The sequence below is a fragment of the Leuciscus leuciscus genome, assembly GCF_965113295.1.
Source record: "Leuciscus leuciscus genome assembly, chromosome: 4".
NCBI lineage: Eukaryota > Metazoa > Chordata > Actinopteri > Cypriniformes > Leuciscidae > Leuciscus > Leuciscus leuciscus.
In genome coordinates, this window is record NC_138728.1 from 46,153,281 (window position 1) to 46,169,734 (window position 16,454).

The following is a 16,454-nucleotide window of genomic DNA, read 5'->3' on the forward strand; positions in this document are numbered from 1 at the left end:
CTTCCGAGCTTTTCGGACCTTCCGTCGAGACGGTGGTCGATAAGTTCAGGGAGGCGAGGGAGCGCTCTGCGGCGTTTAAGAGCTGCATACCGCGGAGGTCCTCGGCCCAGCCCAGGCAGGCGGAAGGGCCTGGTCCGTCGTGGTCTGAGGATCACAGATAGACCCAGAAGGCCAGTGTCGCTTCCCATGTACCCCCTCCTCCTAAAAGAGGGAGCAGGGCGCGTGGGAGGCAGGATCTCAGGGAGGTGATCCAGAGAAAACGTTCTCAGACCGAACGTTAGACATACCCTCCCTGGATCTTGTCTCCTAACCACCATCACTCCCAGGCTCCTCCTACATCAGGCTTGGGGCGGGGCCTATGATGAGTTCAGGAAATTCTCTGATGACCCGCTTCAGCTTGGTTGATAGGAGCGCCTTCCCTAGGCTTGTGAAACAGCAACAAAAAAAAAAGACAAAAGAGGCTACTGAGTTTGAGTCCTGGCATGCTTCATTCCGCACGCTGCAGGTTTTATGTTGAGTGAAAATGTTTTGTGTAACATTTTTCTCTTCTTTTTCAGAACTCGTCTCTTGTACAGAGCCTGGGACATGTTTGGTAAGCAGGTAATGTATTGTAAAAGTGAGCTGAGCTCCCACACACTGTGGTCGCCAGGTTACAGGCCTCACCAGGCCTTCCTGGTTATGAGCCTCCACATGTCAGGTTAAAGGCCTCACCTGGCCTTCCTGAATGTGAGCTCCCACATGCTGTGGTTGCCAGGTTACAGGCCTCACCGGCCTTCCTGGATACAAGCTCCCACATTCTGTGGTCGTCAGGTCACAGGCCTCAGCGGCCTTCCTGAGGATGAGCTCCCACTTACTGTGGTCGCCAGGTTATAGGCCTTACTAGGCCTTCCTGAATATAGAGTGATGAAGTACATGCACCTTTACTTAATCTATTTTTCTTTTTTTTTGGTACATACACTCCGTACCTTCTTAAACCCATGCTTATGGTAAGTCACACGACTGAACGTCTTGTGTACTTTCTAAAATAATTTTTTTATGGTAAGGGTCATGCGCTGTATGCTTCGGTCCCTTCCTATGTGGCTCAGACCCCGGTCTTTCACTTCGGGTCCCACTCTAGATGCGTCCTGTTGTCGAAGTATGCTACGACAGACGCCTTTCTCTAGCTAACTTCCACATTCTGTGGTTATCAGGTAAGACTCTCCAGGCCTTCCTGAGTATGAGCTCCCACATGCTGTGGTCGCCAGGTTTCAGGCCTCACCGGCCTTCCTGATATGAGCTCTCACGTACATCAGGTCTTAGGCCTCAGTAGACCTTCCTGGTTTTGAACCCTCTCTTACTTCCACAGTGTTCGGAGCGAGCACTGGGTAGACCCGTGGATTGAGTGGACAACTTCCGTCGTTTCTTGAGGTTGAGTCACACTCTCCGGGAAATCCCGTCTCTGTGATCTCGGACAGACAGGCAATGGCAGACTGTGTGTCTTAGTATAGATCACCAGGCCAGCCTGGTGGCATTTCAGGAGGCATGCTCCCCTGAATAGTGACTGGCTGGGAGTCCCTTGGGTCCCCTAGCCATACTCCCTAGAAGTGACCCCTTCTATTGGAAGTTGTGGGCCTTTGAGCTGGCCCAGATATACCCCCCATTAACTATGTTCTGGCAGTTTTCTTGGTTCATTAGCTTGGGCTATGACTGGTAGGGAGTGCTGTCACTGTGACCTAAGGGTGAGTGGTTCCAGTGTTCTCTGAATTACTGGTTCTGACAGTTGTCACTGCCTTTTGGCATGCACTCCCCTCAGCATGGCGGAGTGGGTATTTCGTTCCCCATAGCGTCATGATGAAGTATTGTCGAGTTCCCTTCGAAAGGGAATGTCTCAGGTTACGACTGTAACCTATGTTCCCTGAGAACAGGGAACGAGACAATACGTCTCCCTGCCATGCCTCAGGGCCTGCCTGCAACAGTCCCTTCAGACGATAGGATGTTGTCACGGTTTCAATGCCCCCTTTTTATACATCCAGGTTGCACGCTCATCATTCAAGCTGATGATGCATGGGCTGTCGCCGGTCAGCATGATTGCTGTGAGTTGATACTTGATTTCAGACACCTGTCACGCCTGAGGCGTTCTCCATAGCGCCATGATGACGTATTGTCTCATTCCCTGTTCTCAGGGAACATAGGTTACAGTCGTAACCTGAGACGTTTATTTATATAGCACATTTCATACACTATGGCAATTCAAAGTGCTTTATAGAAAGGATTTAAAATAAGCAAGGAAAATTAAAACAGTTATAAAAAATAAATAAAAGAGATATGATACAGTTATAAAATGATTTAAAAGAGTAAAAAGATGATACATAGATAAACTTCTCATCTGGCAAAACACCGGTTGGTCTATCATATTTTTCACAACTCCTAGTTTTACTCTGAGATTTTCCCATGGTGATTACACTGTGTCTGTGGTGTTCTTTCAGCGCGCCTGAGAAATCTATTGGACGTCTCCGATGGACCCGATTTTCCCCTAAAACCGGACAGGAGGAGCTCTAGGACTGACTCACGGGGTAACCTCGGGTTCACTGCCCCATCAGTCCAAACCCCAAAATCCCATTTGTTTGGAAGCTCTAGGAATGGAGTCGATCCAGTCCGCACCCCACAGAGCCTCGAGTTTAATCATGCCAAACTCACTACTCCACCACAGACCCAGGCCATCAGCAAGTTTTCATCTCTCTTACCCAATTCTCAGTGCCATTTGAGTTCAGTTTAGAGTAAAAAGGAGGATGCAAAATAAAATACAGTGTAATCAGTCGGACGTACAGTGGCACAGAACTCATTCAGTAAATGCACAGCTAAACAGATGTGTTTTGAGTCTGGATTTGAATGTGACTACTGTAGGAGCACATCTGGGGCCTCATTTATAAAACTTTGTGTAGGATTTGCGTCAGAAGTGGCGTACGGATGAAACATAGGACGTGCGTACGCACAGAAATATTCGGATTTATAAAACCGTGCGCACGCACATCCTACGCAGTTTTCCCTTAATAAATCACAATCAATTCTAAATGTAGCGCAGCTTTTGCGGCTTCATGTCACGCCCATATTTGCCCATAAATAGTCCGTGAAACGCCCACAAGTTAATATTCATCGATTGCGAAATCATGGCAAACACAGAGAGGAAAACCAAGAAACGTAACTTCACTCAATGTGAAGTAGAAATTATCGTTGGCGAGGTGGAAAAGAGGAGTAAAATGTTGTTTGGAGGGCACAGTGTGGGCATTACTAATGCCAAAAAGGCACTTGAGTGGCAAAAGGTTGCAGACACCATTAATGCTGCAGCCTCACAACCTCGGACCGTGGCCAAAATAAAGAAATGGTCGGACATCAAAGTCGATGCAAAAAAGCGTCTAGCGCTCCATCGCCAGAGTGCTGTGTTAGGAGGATGAATTGCATAACATGCCAATATTATTTCAGAACATATTTCACTTTTCTTTTTGCAAATATGTGTTAATTTGCATTTCTGTTGTAATCTTCGTTTGATTTTGTTTGTTTTACACTGCAGATCGATCAAACGGGTGTTCGTGTTGGCTGTTAATTGTAAGACTTGCTTTGTAAAGTCTTCATGTTATTTATGAGGCAGTATTGCCATTTCTTTTACACAACGGTCTACAGTTTCACACACTTTCACGTGTTTCTTCCATCTGCCGACGGTGTCGCCATTTCTCATTTCACCCGTTTTTGTGCGTACGCCTGGGTCAGAGTTTGCGTGAAGGACCGCACATTTTGCCGTCAAGTTTGCTTTTTATAAATACCAATTATTGCGTAGAGAGCGGCGTACGCCTTCTTTTGTGCATTCGCAACGTTTATAAATGAGGCCCCTGATCTCTTCTGGAAGGTGGTTCCAGCTGCGGCTGTGTGTCTGTATGCCTGTTTGACTGAGTATTCGCTGAGTTATAGTTCATTTTCGGACGCGTTTCAGAATGGACTACACTGACAGAGAGTAGGCAGAACTCACATCATGTTTATTTTTCTTTATTTGGCAAAAAGCACAACACTTTGTTTTTATTGTGAGTATGCACAAAAAAAATGCACACTTAACAGGATCGATTGATGTATGAAACTTGTATGTAAGATCAAAGTCAACAGAGTATTTTGAGTCTCTCTTGCACTGATAAGAAAAAAAGCGAGCCTATCGCGCCGGCGTGATAGCCGACCTCAGGGGGTTAAGGTAAAGTGGATTTTTTTGTAGGACAAGTGGAAGAGAAAATTAGTTGTCCCACTGGACAAGTTAAATTTCAAACAAAATAAAATGCCATGTTACTTCACGTTATGTGCCACTCATTACGTCTATTTTACAGATTTAATTTTACCGATTTGAAACGAACACATTTTTTTCCCCACAAACCAGCGTCCAACTCAGAATGCTTTGATTAGCCAATTGGAGTCGGTCCAAGTTTAAACATTTTGACCTGCCTCAAAGAACAGTGGTGGAGACTGGAGTGATGTTTCTTCAGGCTCCGCAGCCCGGCCAAGCGCCAGGAAAAGCTCCAAAAACAAGTCACCTTACACCAACAGCACCATACGAATTAAAACGGGAACGAAAATTTGTAACCAAATGGAAAGATGAATTCGACTGGGTTATTTATGAAGACGGAGTAATGTTCTGTGGCGTCTGTCGGGGGCAACCCAACCTGGCTGACAAGTAAGTGACGTTAGCTAGCTAGCGTCGGCAGCCGTGTACTGTAAACAAGCATTAACAGCATTTGCATTGGTTAAATGTACATAGTTAAATATTAGCTAATGTTCAGATGTTAAGTAGCTACACATTTTAAAGTATCCCTTGGTAAATCAGCCTCTGCCACGTAGAAAGTGGCAAAATCCATTGTTATGTCTACAAAATTATTTTAGATATAGTATACAGTAAGTCTAGCTAGCTTGCAAATACTGAGGATACCTACCGAATTTGAGTTAGTCAATGTCGTTTGCAATGCAAGCTAACGTTAGTTTGTTAGCTGTATATAATAGCTAGTAATAGCTAGTATAAGATGTATTCTTCCTTCCTTCATCATTTAGGCCATGTATCCAAGAGAAAAATAAGGATTTACTGCTGGATCCACTTGTAAAAACAACAACAACAAAGATACAAAAAATGTTGTCGCTTGAATTCTGCAATCTCTTGAGATGCAGACATGTAAAGAGGCTGAGAATTGGCTGAACATATACTAGTTTAATTAGTGACACTTAGCCTTCATTTTAAAACCTTTATTTGAATATGGCAACATGATACCTTGTTCTACAATATTTATATCACTGACAGAGACCCCTCCCCAATCAGCCAATCACTGTGGTCATAGTTAGTACGTATGATGACATAAACCCCGCCCCTACTCTTAGCTGAAGACTTCTCTATTCCTTAGTAGAAGTTGGTCTCAGCAGCTTTGTGAATAGGTTTTAAGAGAAAACTCTTAAATAAGAACTTTTATCGCCATTTAGGAGAACTCCCGTTTACACGACACCGTTTTCAACTAAAACCGTAAAAAAAAAAGTATGTGTTTTGGCCGTTCGTTTACACGACAACAACGTTTTGGGTGCCTGAAAACGCAATGTTTTGAAACTGGTTTCAAAGTGCAAGTTTTTGAAAACGGTCTCTGTATAAAGAACAAAAACTCAAATCTCTGTAGATGATGACGTCATGCACACAATGTTGTTTTCGTCAACGATGACGATAACGAAATGATTTCGTTGACGCACCTTTTTTTTATGACGATAACGCGACGATGACTAGCTAAAAATGGCTCTAAGGTGACTAAAACATGACGAGACGTTTTCGAGTTTTCGTTGACGAGACGAGACGGAACGAAAATGATTATAAGTCTGACGTTCACAATGCATGTCATTTCTGCCTAATTTGCGTGAAATCTGTCTGTTTTGAGAAAAAAAAAAAAAAAAAGTATCAGCAATGCTGCAGCTTCCTATCCTTGTTTTGGGTACGCCCACCACCCGGCTGCCTATGCCGCGCACCAGATTCCACACAACAACAACACACCTGCGGCTGCGGCTAGTCACGAGTCGCCACACATCTTCGATATGAGGCGCCGGACTGGACAAAAGCGAAACGAACTGCGCGAGCGAGCGACAGTGCGTGAGAGAGACCGAAAGTGCGCGCGAGAGACCGAGTGTGTCTGCGCGCGAGAGAGACCGAGTGTACGCGAGAGAGACCGAGTGTGTCCGAGCATTAGTTTAGTGGGCTAATTGGTACAAAGTAATATATAATTATTATATAACTTAGATTATAACATAAATTATTATTTAACTAATTATATAAAAAAGCCACAATTGCCAAAGTAAGAATATTTTTATTCCTGGCTTTTTTTGAGTAAAACAGTCATTCCACTGTTACCACTTTATCTGTGTGTAATGTTGTAGTAGCTCAAAGTTTTTTGCTGTTTAAACTGTAAACCATTCCTTTATTACTGTGATTACTGGTGAAAATAGCCAATGTGCTGAAATTTTAGAAGAGCATCAATTCATGGAAAAAATATAACTTGAAATATGGGGATAAAAGGTTTCTGCCCAATTCGACAATGAAGTACAGCTTGGCAGCACTGCATCTCCATCAATGAGAAAGTCTAGTTTATTATGCAAAGGTTTTAAGGTTAACTGTTGTTTTATGAATTGCAACACTTGCTACAGTACAACCTGTCAAACCTAAGCCCATTTCCAATACTTTTTAACCTAAATTAATTTGTTAAAGACTACTATTTTTTTTGCAAAAATTGACTAAAACTTGACTAAAACCTTTTTGCGTTTTCGTCGACTAAAACTTGACTAAAACTTGACTAAAACTATCAAGTTTATAAGTGACTAAAATGTGACTAAAACTAAAAAGCATTTTCGTCCAAAAGACTAAGACTAAGACTAAAACTAAAAGGGCTGCCAAAAACAACACTGCATACACATGCGTATTACTTGTTCAGTCTATAGTGTTTCATCGCCATCTACTGGCCTGGCAGCAGAATACAGCGTTTTTATTCGTTTTTGCGGATCCGTGTGAGTAAGATAACATGTTTTGTGAATACAGCCCCTGGTCTTTCTAGAGAGCATGACACATTCTTTCTGACATCAGGGCTGTTCTGTTGCAGTCAGGTGTGCATGTGTCTTACGACACAATTAGAGGGCATTGCAGCCTTCATCATAATCCGGCGGGGGAAAAAAACTGTATTGAAAATGAACAGGTACTGTATATGGATGTTTTCTTTACTTAAGATTATATATGCCTAATTCCAGTATGATAAAAATACCAATTTCATATTGAATAAAATAATACATTTTTGTGTAGTCACATTAGACTCTCATTTGTCATTTCAGAACGTGCCAAAAAGGCAGCTAATATCATTCAATTTAATTTGGCTAACTTTAGGCATACAAGACCATTTCTAGCAACAGAGGCAGCACAACTTTTTATGCATTATATGGTCTTTTTCATTTCACATATTGCTTCATTAGTTGGTCACAACTATATTTAAATTAATTGAATCCCTTTATAAATAGATGCTTAAAATGCTTGACTGGAGGACTAATAGTTTTCATCATTGCAGTATAGCATAAAAATACAATCTATTAAGTTTTGATCATTTCAAACATTTTGCCGATGCTTGCTCTATTTTAAAGTGACATGCACCTCCCCATTAAGCCTGTGCAACAGGATAATAACGGTAGCGCAAATACTAGAGAAGACTGTTGGACAACCAGTCTTTTTCAGTTAAAGTTCAGGAGAATCACAGGGAGAAATACATAATAACAGCCATGTGAACTGCAAATGCCGGAACTGAAGGCTTAAAGGACAAGTTCGGTATTTTACACTTAAAGCCCTGTTTACAGATCGTATCTGATGAAATAGAACGGTTAAGATTAAAATTTGGACACATGCTCCTGTCCCGAGAATTTTAGGTTTATTTCACTTTTGTGGACCTATTTTGCCAAACGCGTCACCCGTGATTCTTCCGTTGAGAGCTTGAATAATAGACACTCCAGCCCAGTTGGTGGCGATAATGCACCTTTGCCAATTGCAAGCAAACCACGGGCATTTCATTGAATACACAGAAGAAGCAGAAGAAGAAGCGGCGGAGTAATACCGTAAAGGTGCTGCGGTCTCACAGCACGTCCTATTAAGTCAATGGAGTTGGACAAAAACTACGATAAAACCTGTTGGAATGCATCTTTTTCAGTGATTTTTGATGGAACATATCAGTGAACACCCCCTGACCACTCGGTGAGTTTCACGTCTTTGTAAACGAAAGTTTAATGTGTTTTTAGGACGGAATCTTCCAGTGCATATAAACAACCATTGTGGGGGTGGAGGGGGGAAGCGAAATAAACCTAAAATTCTCGGGACAGCAGCATGTGTCCAAATTTTAATCTTAACCGTTCTATTTCATCAGATACGATCTGTAAACAGGGCTTTAAGTGTAAAATACCGAACTTGTCCTTTAAATATACTAGGGAGCAATCAAGGGAAAACAGAACAGGTGTGGTACTAAATTAAAGGAAAACGCCACCGTTTTTTTAAAAAGGTCTAATTCACCTTCCTTCCTACATTTAGATAGGTGGGCAAATGCATTTTTGTCTCAGTGCATGCATTGTTTTAGTTTGACAGGGTCAGCGTGAGCTTAGCTTATGTAACCCTCCCCAGCCGGGTACACTCGTATAATAATATTAAAGGAGCCCTGGTATCCTAGCAGTAGTAAAGGGTAATGTCTGGTCCTTCCCCTGAAGAATGAACAGTTAGCTACAAGTATACTACAATAATAATTTGTTCTATAGCGCGGTGCCTCCAATTAATAAACATATATTCTCAGGGGTTTGAGAATAAAAAAAACAGGTTGAGCATAAGAGAGTTATAATAAACCCTGATGTTTATTGAATAATCCCAAAACAAAACACACAAACAAAACAAAATAAACAAATGACAAGAATATGAAACTACTGAATAATTGGCTTACACAGTGATGGAATCTTAACTGGTTCAGGGAAACCAAAAATACAGTTACCACATTTAAATAGTGCAGCCCTCTAACTGATCCAAACTCAGTACTTCAGAGACTTAAAATAGTCAGACCCCCCCAAAAAAACAGTTACCTCAAATACAAATGACTCACTCCTATCAACAACCACTAATACTTATTTGAACATAGGACTGATTTACTTGTTTAAACCCAAAATGACTCAAATTATTCTTCTTAAAATGACTCAATTATAATCAAATTACTCTTAAATTGACTCGTTCATAACCAAATGATTCTTAAATTGACTCGTTCGTAATCAAAATACTCTTGAATTGACTCGTTCGTAATCAAATGACTCTTATATTGACTCCTTCGTAATCAGAATACTCTTGAATTGATTCGTTAAACGAGTATTTGATAATCCGTTCACTCATTTCAAATCCCCTTCACATGTGTCAAAACAGATTTTAAACACTCAATACCTCAATAATAAAAAGCAGAACCCACAAACTTAGTCTCTAAACCAGTACATGTACAATTTCCATGAACCGTTGGTGCACTTTTCCTCAAGCCAGCCTCCACCTCGAAATGAGCGGTCAAACTAGCCGCCCCTATATTTCGTGTTGCGCGTATACACTAGCTATTACGGTAAGACCGTCAACCTGTCATCTGAACTGAAAACACTGATCTTCCGGCGAAGGCTATTTCACATTCAGCTATTCTGTCTGTCCGTCCGTCCGTCTATCTATCTATATTATTATCTATGTATCTGTAATTATCTATCTATCTATCTATCTATCTGTATATCACTATAATTATTTATCTATCTATCTATCTATCTATCTTTCTATCTATCTATCTGTCTATCTTTAAAATGATCTATCTGTATATCACTATAATTATTTATCTATTTATCGATCTATTTCTATAATCTATCTATCTATCTATCGCTATAATTATTTATCTATCTATCTATCTATCTATCTTTATACTGTAATTATTTATATATATATATATATATATATATATATATATATATATATATATATTTATTATTATTATTATTATCTATCTATATATCTCTATACTTATCTATCTATCTATCTATCTATACCGTAATTATATATATATATATCGAGTCCTCATAAAATCATAAATATGCTGGTTTGTCTATAAATTATTAATATAATTTTTTTATCCACAGACCAATTCCACCTCAGCTGGAGAGTACACCTTCTCAAGGTGTCAACTACAATGTTTCAGGACATTCTGATGTTGTTTTACAAAATAAGAGCCCCCCCAAATCTCATATATTACTTGGTGTGTCCATACATTCAGAAAATCATAAAAATAAAAGTCCTAGCTTCCACAGACCAGTTCCACCTCAGCTGGAGAGTACACCTTCTCAGGGTGTCAACTACAATGTTTCAGGACATTCTGATGTTGTTTTACAAAATAAGAGCCCCCCCAAATCTCATATATTACCTGGTGTGTCCATCCATTCAGAAAATCATAAAAATAAAAGTCCTAGCTTCCACAGACCAATTCCACCTCAGCTGGAGAGTACACCTTCTCAAGGTGTCAGCTACAATGTTTCAGGACATTCTGATGTTGTTTTACAAAATAAGAGCCCCCCCAAATCTCATATATTACTTGGTGTGTCCATACATTCAGAAAATCATAAAAATAAATGTCCTAGCTTCCACAGACCAGTTCCACCTCAGCTGGAGAGTACACCTTCTCAGGGTGTCAACTACAATGTTTCAGGACATTCTGATGTTGTTTTACAAAATAAGAGCCCCCCCAAATCTCATATATTACCTGGTGTGTCCATCCATTCAGAAAATCATAAAAATAAAAGTCCTAGCTTCCACAGACCAATTCCACCTCAGCTGGAGAGTACACCTTCTCAAGGTGTCAGCTACAATGTTTCAGGACATTCTGATGTTGTTTTACAAAATAAGAGCCCCCCAAACCTCATATATATGCTGTTTTGTCCATGCATTCAAAAAAAAAAAATTCTGATGTTGTTTTACAAAATAAATGGCCTTTAAATACTTCTGTTTTTAAATACTGTTTTTCTGTATTTCTGTTAAATACTGTTTTCTTCTGTTTTTAAATACTTCTGCCATTGATGATTAATAACATTCATTTCCCTGTTTTTCTGTTTCAGTCACAACAGTGCCCAAGCCAGTGCAGATGATGTAAATTGCACCGTTGCAGTGTCTTTCATGATCTTAAGTTGAACAAGTATATCCTCTCAGTTGTGAACAATGCCCAGAAGAGACTTTTATTCATATTCCCTTTGTGCTTGTGTATCCATTGAAAATATTAGTTGACACAAATCTCTCTGTAGTGGACATTAATTTGTGCAATATAAATGTCATTGTGATTTGTAACTGTCATGCGAATACATAACAGTATGTACTTTAATCAAGTATTGGCCATGTTGCCTCAAGGACTGTGTGTCTGTCGAAGATTGGTGTAACACTGCTTTTAATGTTTCTTCATTATACAAATGTATTTCTTTGTGTCCATATTGGAAGCTTTCTTCTCTCTTTCTGACTTTTGCTCACAAAACATCACATATAATAAACACAAATTGGTATCCATGACCATGCCTCATAACTTTGAATCCTCAAAAGTGCTCTATACATATCAATTATGCTGTCCATGGTGCTGAAGTAGCTACTCAATTTATTTTTGCATGTGTTCGTTATTCTGATTCTTGTGGTTCTCCCCATCTGTTTTGTGACGGATAGTATTTTCTAAACTACATAATTAAAGCATACGCTTAATATGCTTGATTAAGGAAACCACTGTTACATGGTTGTATACATATGCTAAGTTGGACTGGTGGTAGCTGTTGTCCACCAGAGGGGGGCATAATAAATCGTTTCAGGACTGGAAGCTTAATGTCGGTAAAAGTGGTTCATTATTTTAACTTGTAATAAAATAAAATAAAAAATTAACTGCAACATTTTGCGTAGAAAACTTAACTGCAGCAGTAATGCAAGATTAAGTAACTTAGATTACTTTTGCATTACATTTATATCTTGAAAATAATATATATTTTATTACAGTACTGTCTACTTGAGATTTGACCTCTATGATCACCATCATATTCTTAATGAATGGTTAATATGTCTAAAGTATGATTTGTTTGTAAAATTACACTGTGCAACGTAGTGCAATGTCAAAAGAGCAAATATGTAATACGTTTTAAACAGGCACCTGTGAGGCCTAAACTTGCACCTACACCGACAACAACCGTGCGATGACAGTAGGCTATTGCTGTTTTTTTGATAAGCAACACAAACCGTACCTTGCACCATTTGATGACTGGAAAGATGCCGAAGAGCAAGAAAGGGTGACTGCATCTTTTAATTAAATGTACAATCCCCATTTGCTATACACAGCTGGATTTATTTGCACATTGAGTAACATTACTCATCATGGCAATTACATTGTTTGCCACACACACCATTAGCCATATGCATGTCAAATTAATTAGGCCTACGTAGCACAATTCAACCATGTAGGCTAGCATGTTATTTCTCTGATGTCTGTCTAATGTCATGCAATGTTTATTATACAGTAAAGTGTCTACTGAATAGTAAAAAAGAAATGTTTTTCTTAGGCCAGTCTTTGGTTCAATAAATTGTCATAATTATTTTAAATAGACACGTATGATTATTGATGCTATCACCGAAAAGTAATTACAGTGAGAAATTTACAATACGGTTCCATGCCATCATTAATGAAAAACTAGTCAAGTTAATTCATCTTCATTTATATATTGCTTTACAATACGGATTTCAAAGCAGCTTTACAGTGAAAATAGGAAAGTCAAAGGATAGATATTGTTTTGCCTTTACAGCAACTCTATAAAAAGTTATGTTCTAGGTAAAGTGAGTTTGATTTTTTCTACACAGGAGCAAATGAGTATTATTAACACTGTAGTAACTACTGTTTATTAACCAAAAACTCGGATTACCGAATTAGTAGGCTATGTAATAGTGGTTAGTCGGCTTAGTAGTTCACTGTTATCTAATCCATTTTTTTCACTCCTCACTGAGGACTATAATTAACTGTACATGTTAAAAATTAATGTGTGTAATGTTTAATGTATAATTTATTCTAAAGTGAAGATCATGGTGTTAACCAAATAATAATGACTCAAATATTCCAAAATTACTATTTATTTTGAACATTATTTTAAAGTGAAAAGCATGAGAATTCTTAAATACTAACCGATATCATTTAAACTTTTGCGTTTTTGTGATGTTTTCTCTTTAGAATACAGATTATAGACACAGTCATTACAAGTGGGTTACCTTTTTTCTTAAATGTACATTAATTATGTATTATGTGTAAAACACAAGTATTATGATCCTTTTTATTAATTTTTAATAGGTAATTAATAGATAAGTAATAAATAAGTAATAGTACTTTTCTAAAAGTGAACTACCACACGGCAACGTAATATTAATTACAAATTGTTTTATTAATTCTTGTTTGTTATTAGTAGTTACTTGAATGTCCAAAAGTGCGTTATATTTGTTTATTAATGACTGAACAGAACAGTATTCTACAGTTTTACAGCAATGATATATATATATATATGTGTGTGTGTGTGTGTGTGTGTGTGTGTGTGTGTGTGTGTGTGTGTGTGTGTGTGTGTGTGTGTGTGTGTGTGTGTCATCCTAATTTCTTCCTCTTTTGATTTTATCCAGAGTTCACTCATTCAAGTTATTTGGGGTGAGTAATTCAATAATTAACTATCCATCTGTGAAATTACACTTAGTTGAATAACTATGTCTAACTATGTCATTTATTTGTAATGCATTATTTCCCCAATAGAACAAAACCATACATATAGTAGACCATGAAATTGTGGAGACAGTTGAAGTCCTGAAAAAGAAACTCAACGACTATGATGATACTATTACAAATAAAGACGGCTTCTGGGGACAAGTGTGCATTACACTTGCCATTGCAAACACTAAAAACAATCGCTATCGTCTGCAAAATGTATTTCATAAGGTGAGCACACACACAACCAAATATATAGTATATATATATTTATAACAAATCTTGCTGATGATAGTCAATAATAAAGGTTGTTATATTGAGTTTCTCAAAGACAGATGCAGGCATTTCATATTTTAACAAGGTTCTTTTCGAAATGTTTACATTTAAACATCATTATTACATTATATACTTTGTCAAAAAGCACCAGGCAGAACAATCCTCATCTCCTCTGCCATCTGTGGCCAGTGGAAGTGCTGCTGAAGATGAAGGACACAAGTCTTCAGAGAAGGTTAGTCTTCATTCTTTGTGTTTGTAAAGGTTTCTTGTGTTCTTCTAAAGTATAATGTCAAACATTGCTTGACTTTCTATCAACACAGCATGCAGAATATTCCCCATCTACTCCTCTGTCTGTGGCCAGTGGAAGTGCTGCTGAAGATGAGGGACACAAGTCTTCAGAGAAGGTTAGTCTTCACTCTTTTTCTAATTTGTTTAATTCAATGTTGGGTGCCTATATGCCTTGTCTTGTAATTGAAAGAAAAATAACGATAATAAGAATCTTGTGTTCTACATTGACTTCACATCACATTATTCCTTGTTATTGTTAATGTTACAATTACAATATGTGAAAAATAAGTATTTGTCCATGTTCACGTTTGACTGTACTATTAATGCAGAAACAAAGGTTTTAGAATTACATGTTCCACAGTTTAAAAAAAACATTTAATTAATGAACATACGTACAGGTTATAGTAACATTTAATTTCTTCATTAGGGGTCTATGAGTAATACCTCTGATGACGATGGATTTATAAAAATCCACTTACCCAAGAACCCATCATTCTTTTACATTGAAAGGAGTGATTGGGAAAAGCTGAAGAAGAACAGAAAAGAAAGAAGCTTTAAAGGACTCCAGTGGACAAATGTGATTTCAAAAGGTCTGAGGACCATAAACCCATACTGTTCAATTGCCTTTAAAAGGCACAAACTGAAGGTGATGGGTTCGTTACATGCGAGCCCTGAATTCTCCTGCCTTGGTTACTGTAGATTTGAGGATTGCCCTGTCACAGTAACAGTTACTGTGGACAGTGAAGAGGACCTCAAGGCAATAGTAAATTACCAAGGGGAGAAGAGTATACATAATTTAACGGAATTAAAAAGAAGACCTGTTAGGGCACATGAAAGAAAATCACTGGGCGAAGACTTACAAAGACAGCTTCCACGCTCCAGCATCAGCTTTGTACCTTGACAAATTAACAAACATACCCGAAGATGTTATGGAGTCTGGCTGTCGGGATGAGGCTCCAAGTCCGAATGTCCTGAAAAATATATTGTGGGAAGCACGGAAGAGAAGCCGGCAGCACAGTAATGAAGTCATAAGTCTTCAGATAATGATTGACCAGAAAAAAGGCAGTCCTGATGAGGTCCTCCAGAAAGTGATGCTACACCCAAAAGGGGTTCTTCTTTGGTCACGCAGGGGGATTGAAATATATCAGGAGCGATGCCAGGAGGACATTGTGTATCTAGATGCGACTGGCAGCATCATGAAAAAGCAGAAAGGATCTCCTCCTTTCTATGTATATGAGTTGGTGGTCAGGAATCCCCATAAAAACTCATCTCCACTACCTGTTGCCACATACCTTACCTGTGATCACACCACAGCCTCAGTTAATTACTTCCTTGAGGCGTTTCAGACTGATGTGGCAAGGTGTTTTGGGAAAAAAGGTATGCGGTCACCCATCATGATCCTGTGTGATGGGTCAATGGTGTTGATGCAGGCAATATGCCTGTCATTTGCCAAAAAAAACCTGAAAGACACCATTAACCACTACTACAACATATCAAGTGGTAAAGGAAAAAAAGAAGATTTTGAGGTGCCCATTCTTCATCGTTGTCTCAGCCACGTAATGAAGAATGCAAAGGAAATGTGCAGAAAGTAGTAAGTTGTGTACTTGAAAAAATTACTGTTTGTGACAACCCTCTTTTAGTGTCAGTTGCTAAGTGTACAATAAACTTTATACAGATTCTGTAATGAAGTACCTTTCATTAATGTGCTAGGCTAAAAAACACAACAGCAACATCTCTTTTCCTCATACCAAAAACTAATAATGTTACTGCCAATGTGAACTGAACTATCCAAAATGCAGACACTTTCTGTTAGCAGTGTGGCCTCTGAATTCCCCTAAATTGGCTTTGCCTGTGAAATGAATAGAATAATGATCTATTCAACAAATATACAAAAGACCAGCAAGTATTACATAAAGTGCAGATTTGGATATAATACGCACAAGTTGTACAATTTATCATCTATCAACATATAACCTTGAAGACCATAGTTATATTCTTGAACCTAATTATTTTTGTTACATTCCACAGTGCGCCAAACCACTACCATCTGGCCATGCACGTCTTCGGTTCACTGACAACTGCAAG

At 38.7% G+C, this 16,454-nt stretch overlaps 1 protein-coding gene across 3 annotated transcripts in view; it reads right to left on the reverse strand.

Annotated features, from left to right (window-relative positions):
* LOC309496524 (stonustoxin subunit beta-like) overlaps nt 1–16,454 on the reverse strand; it is a 145,669-nt gene that overhangs the window by 69,573 nt on the left and 59,642 nt on the right. The window lies entirely within an intron of this gene.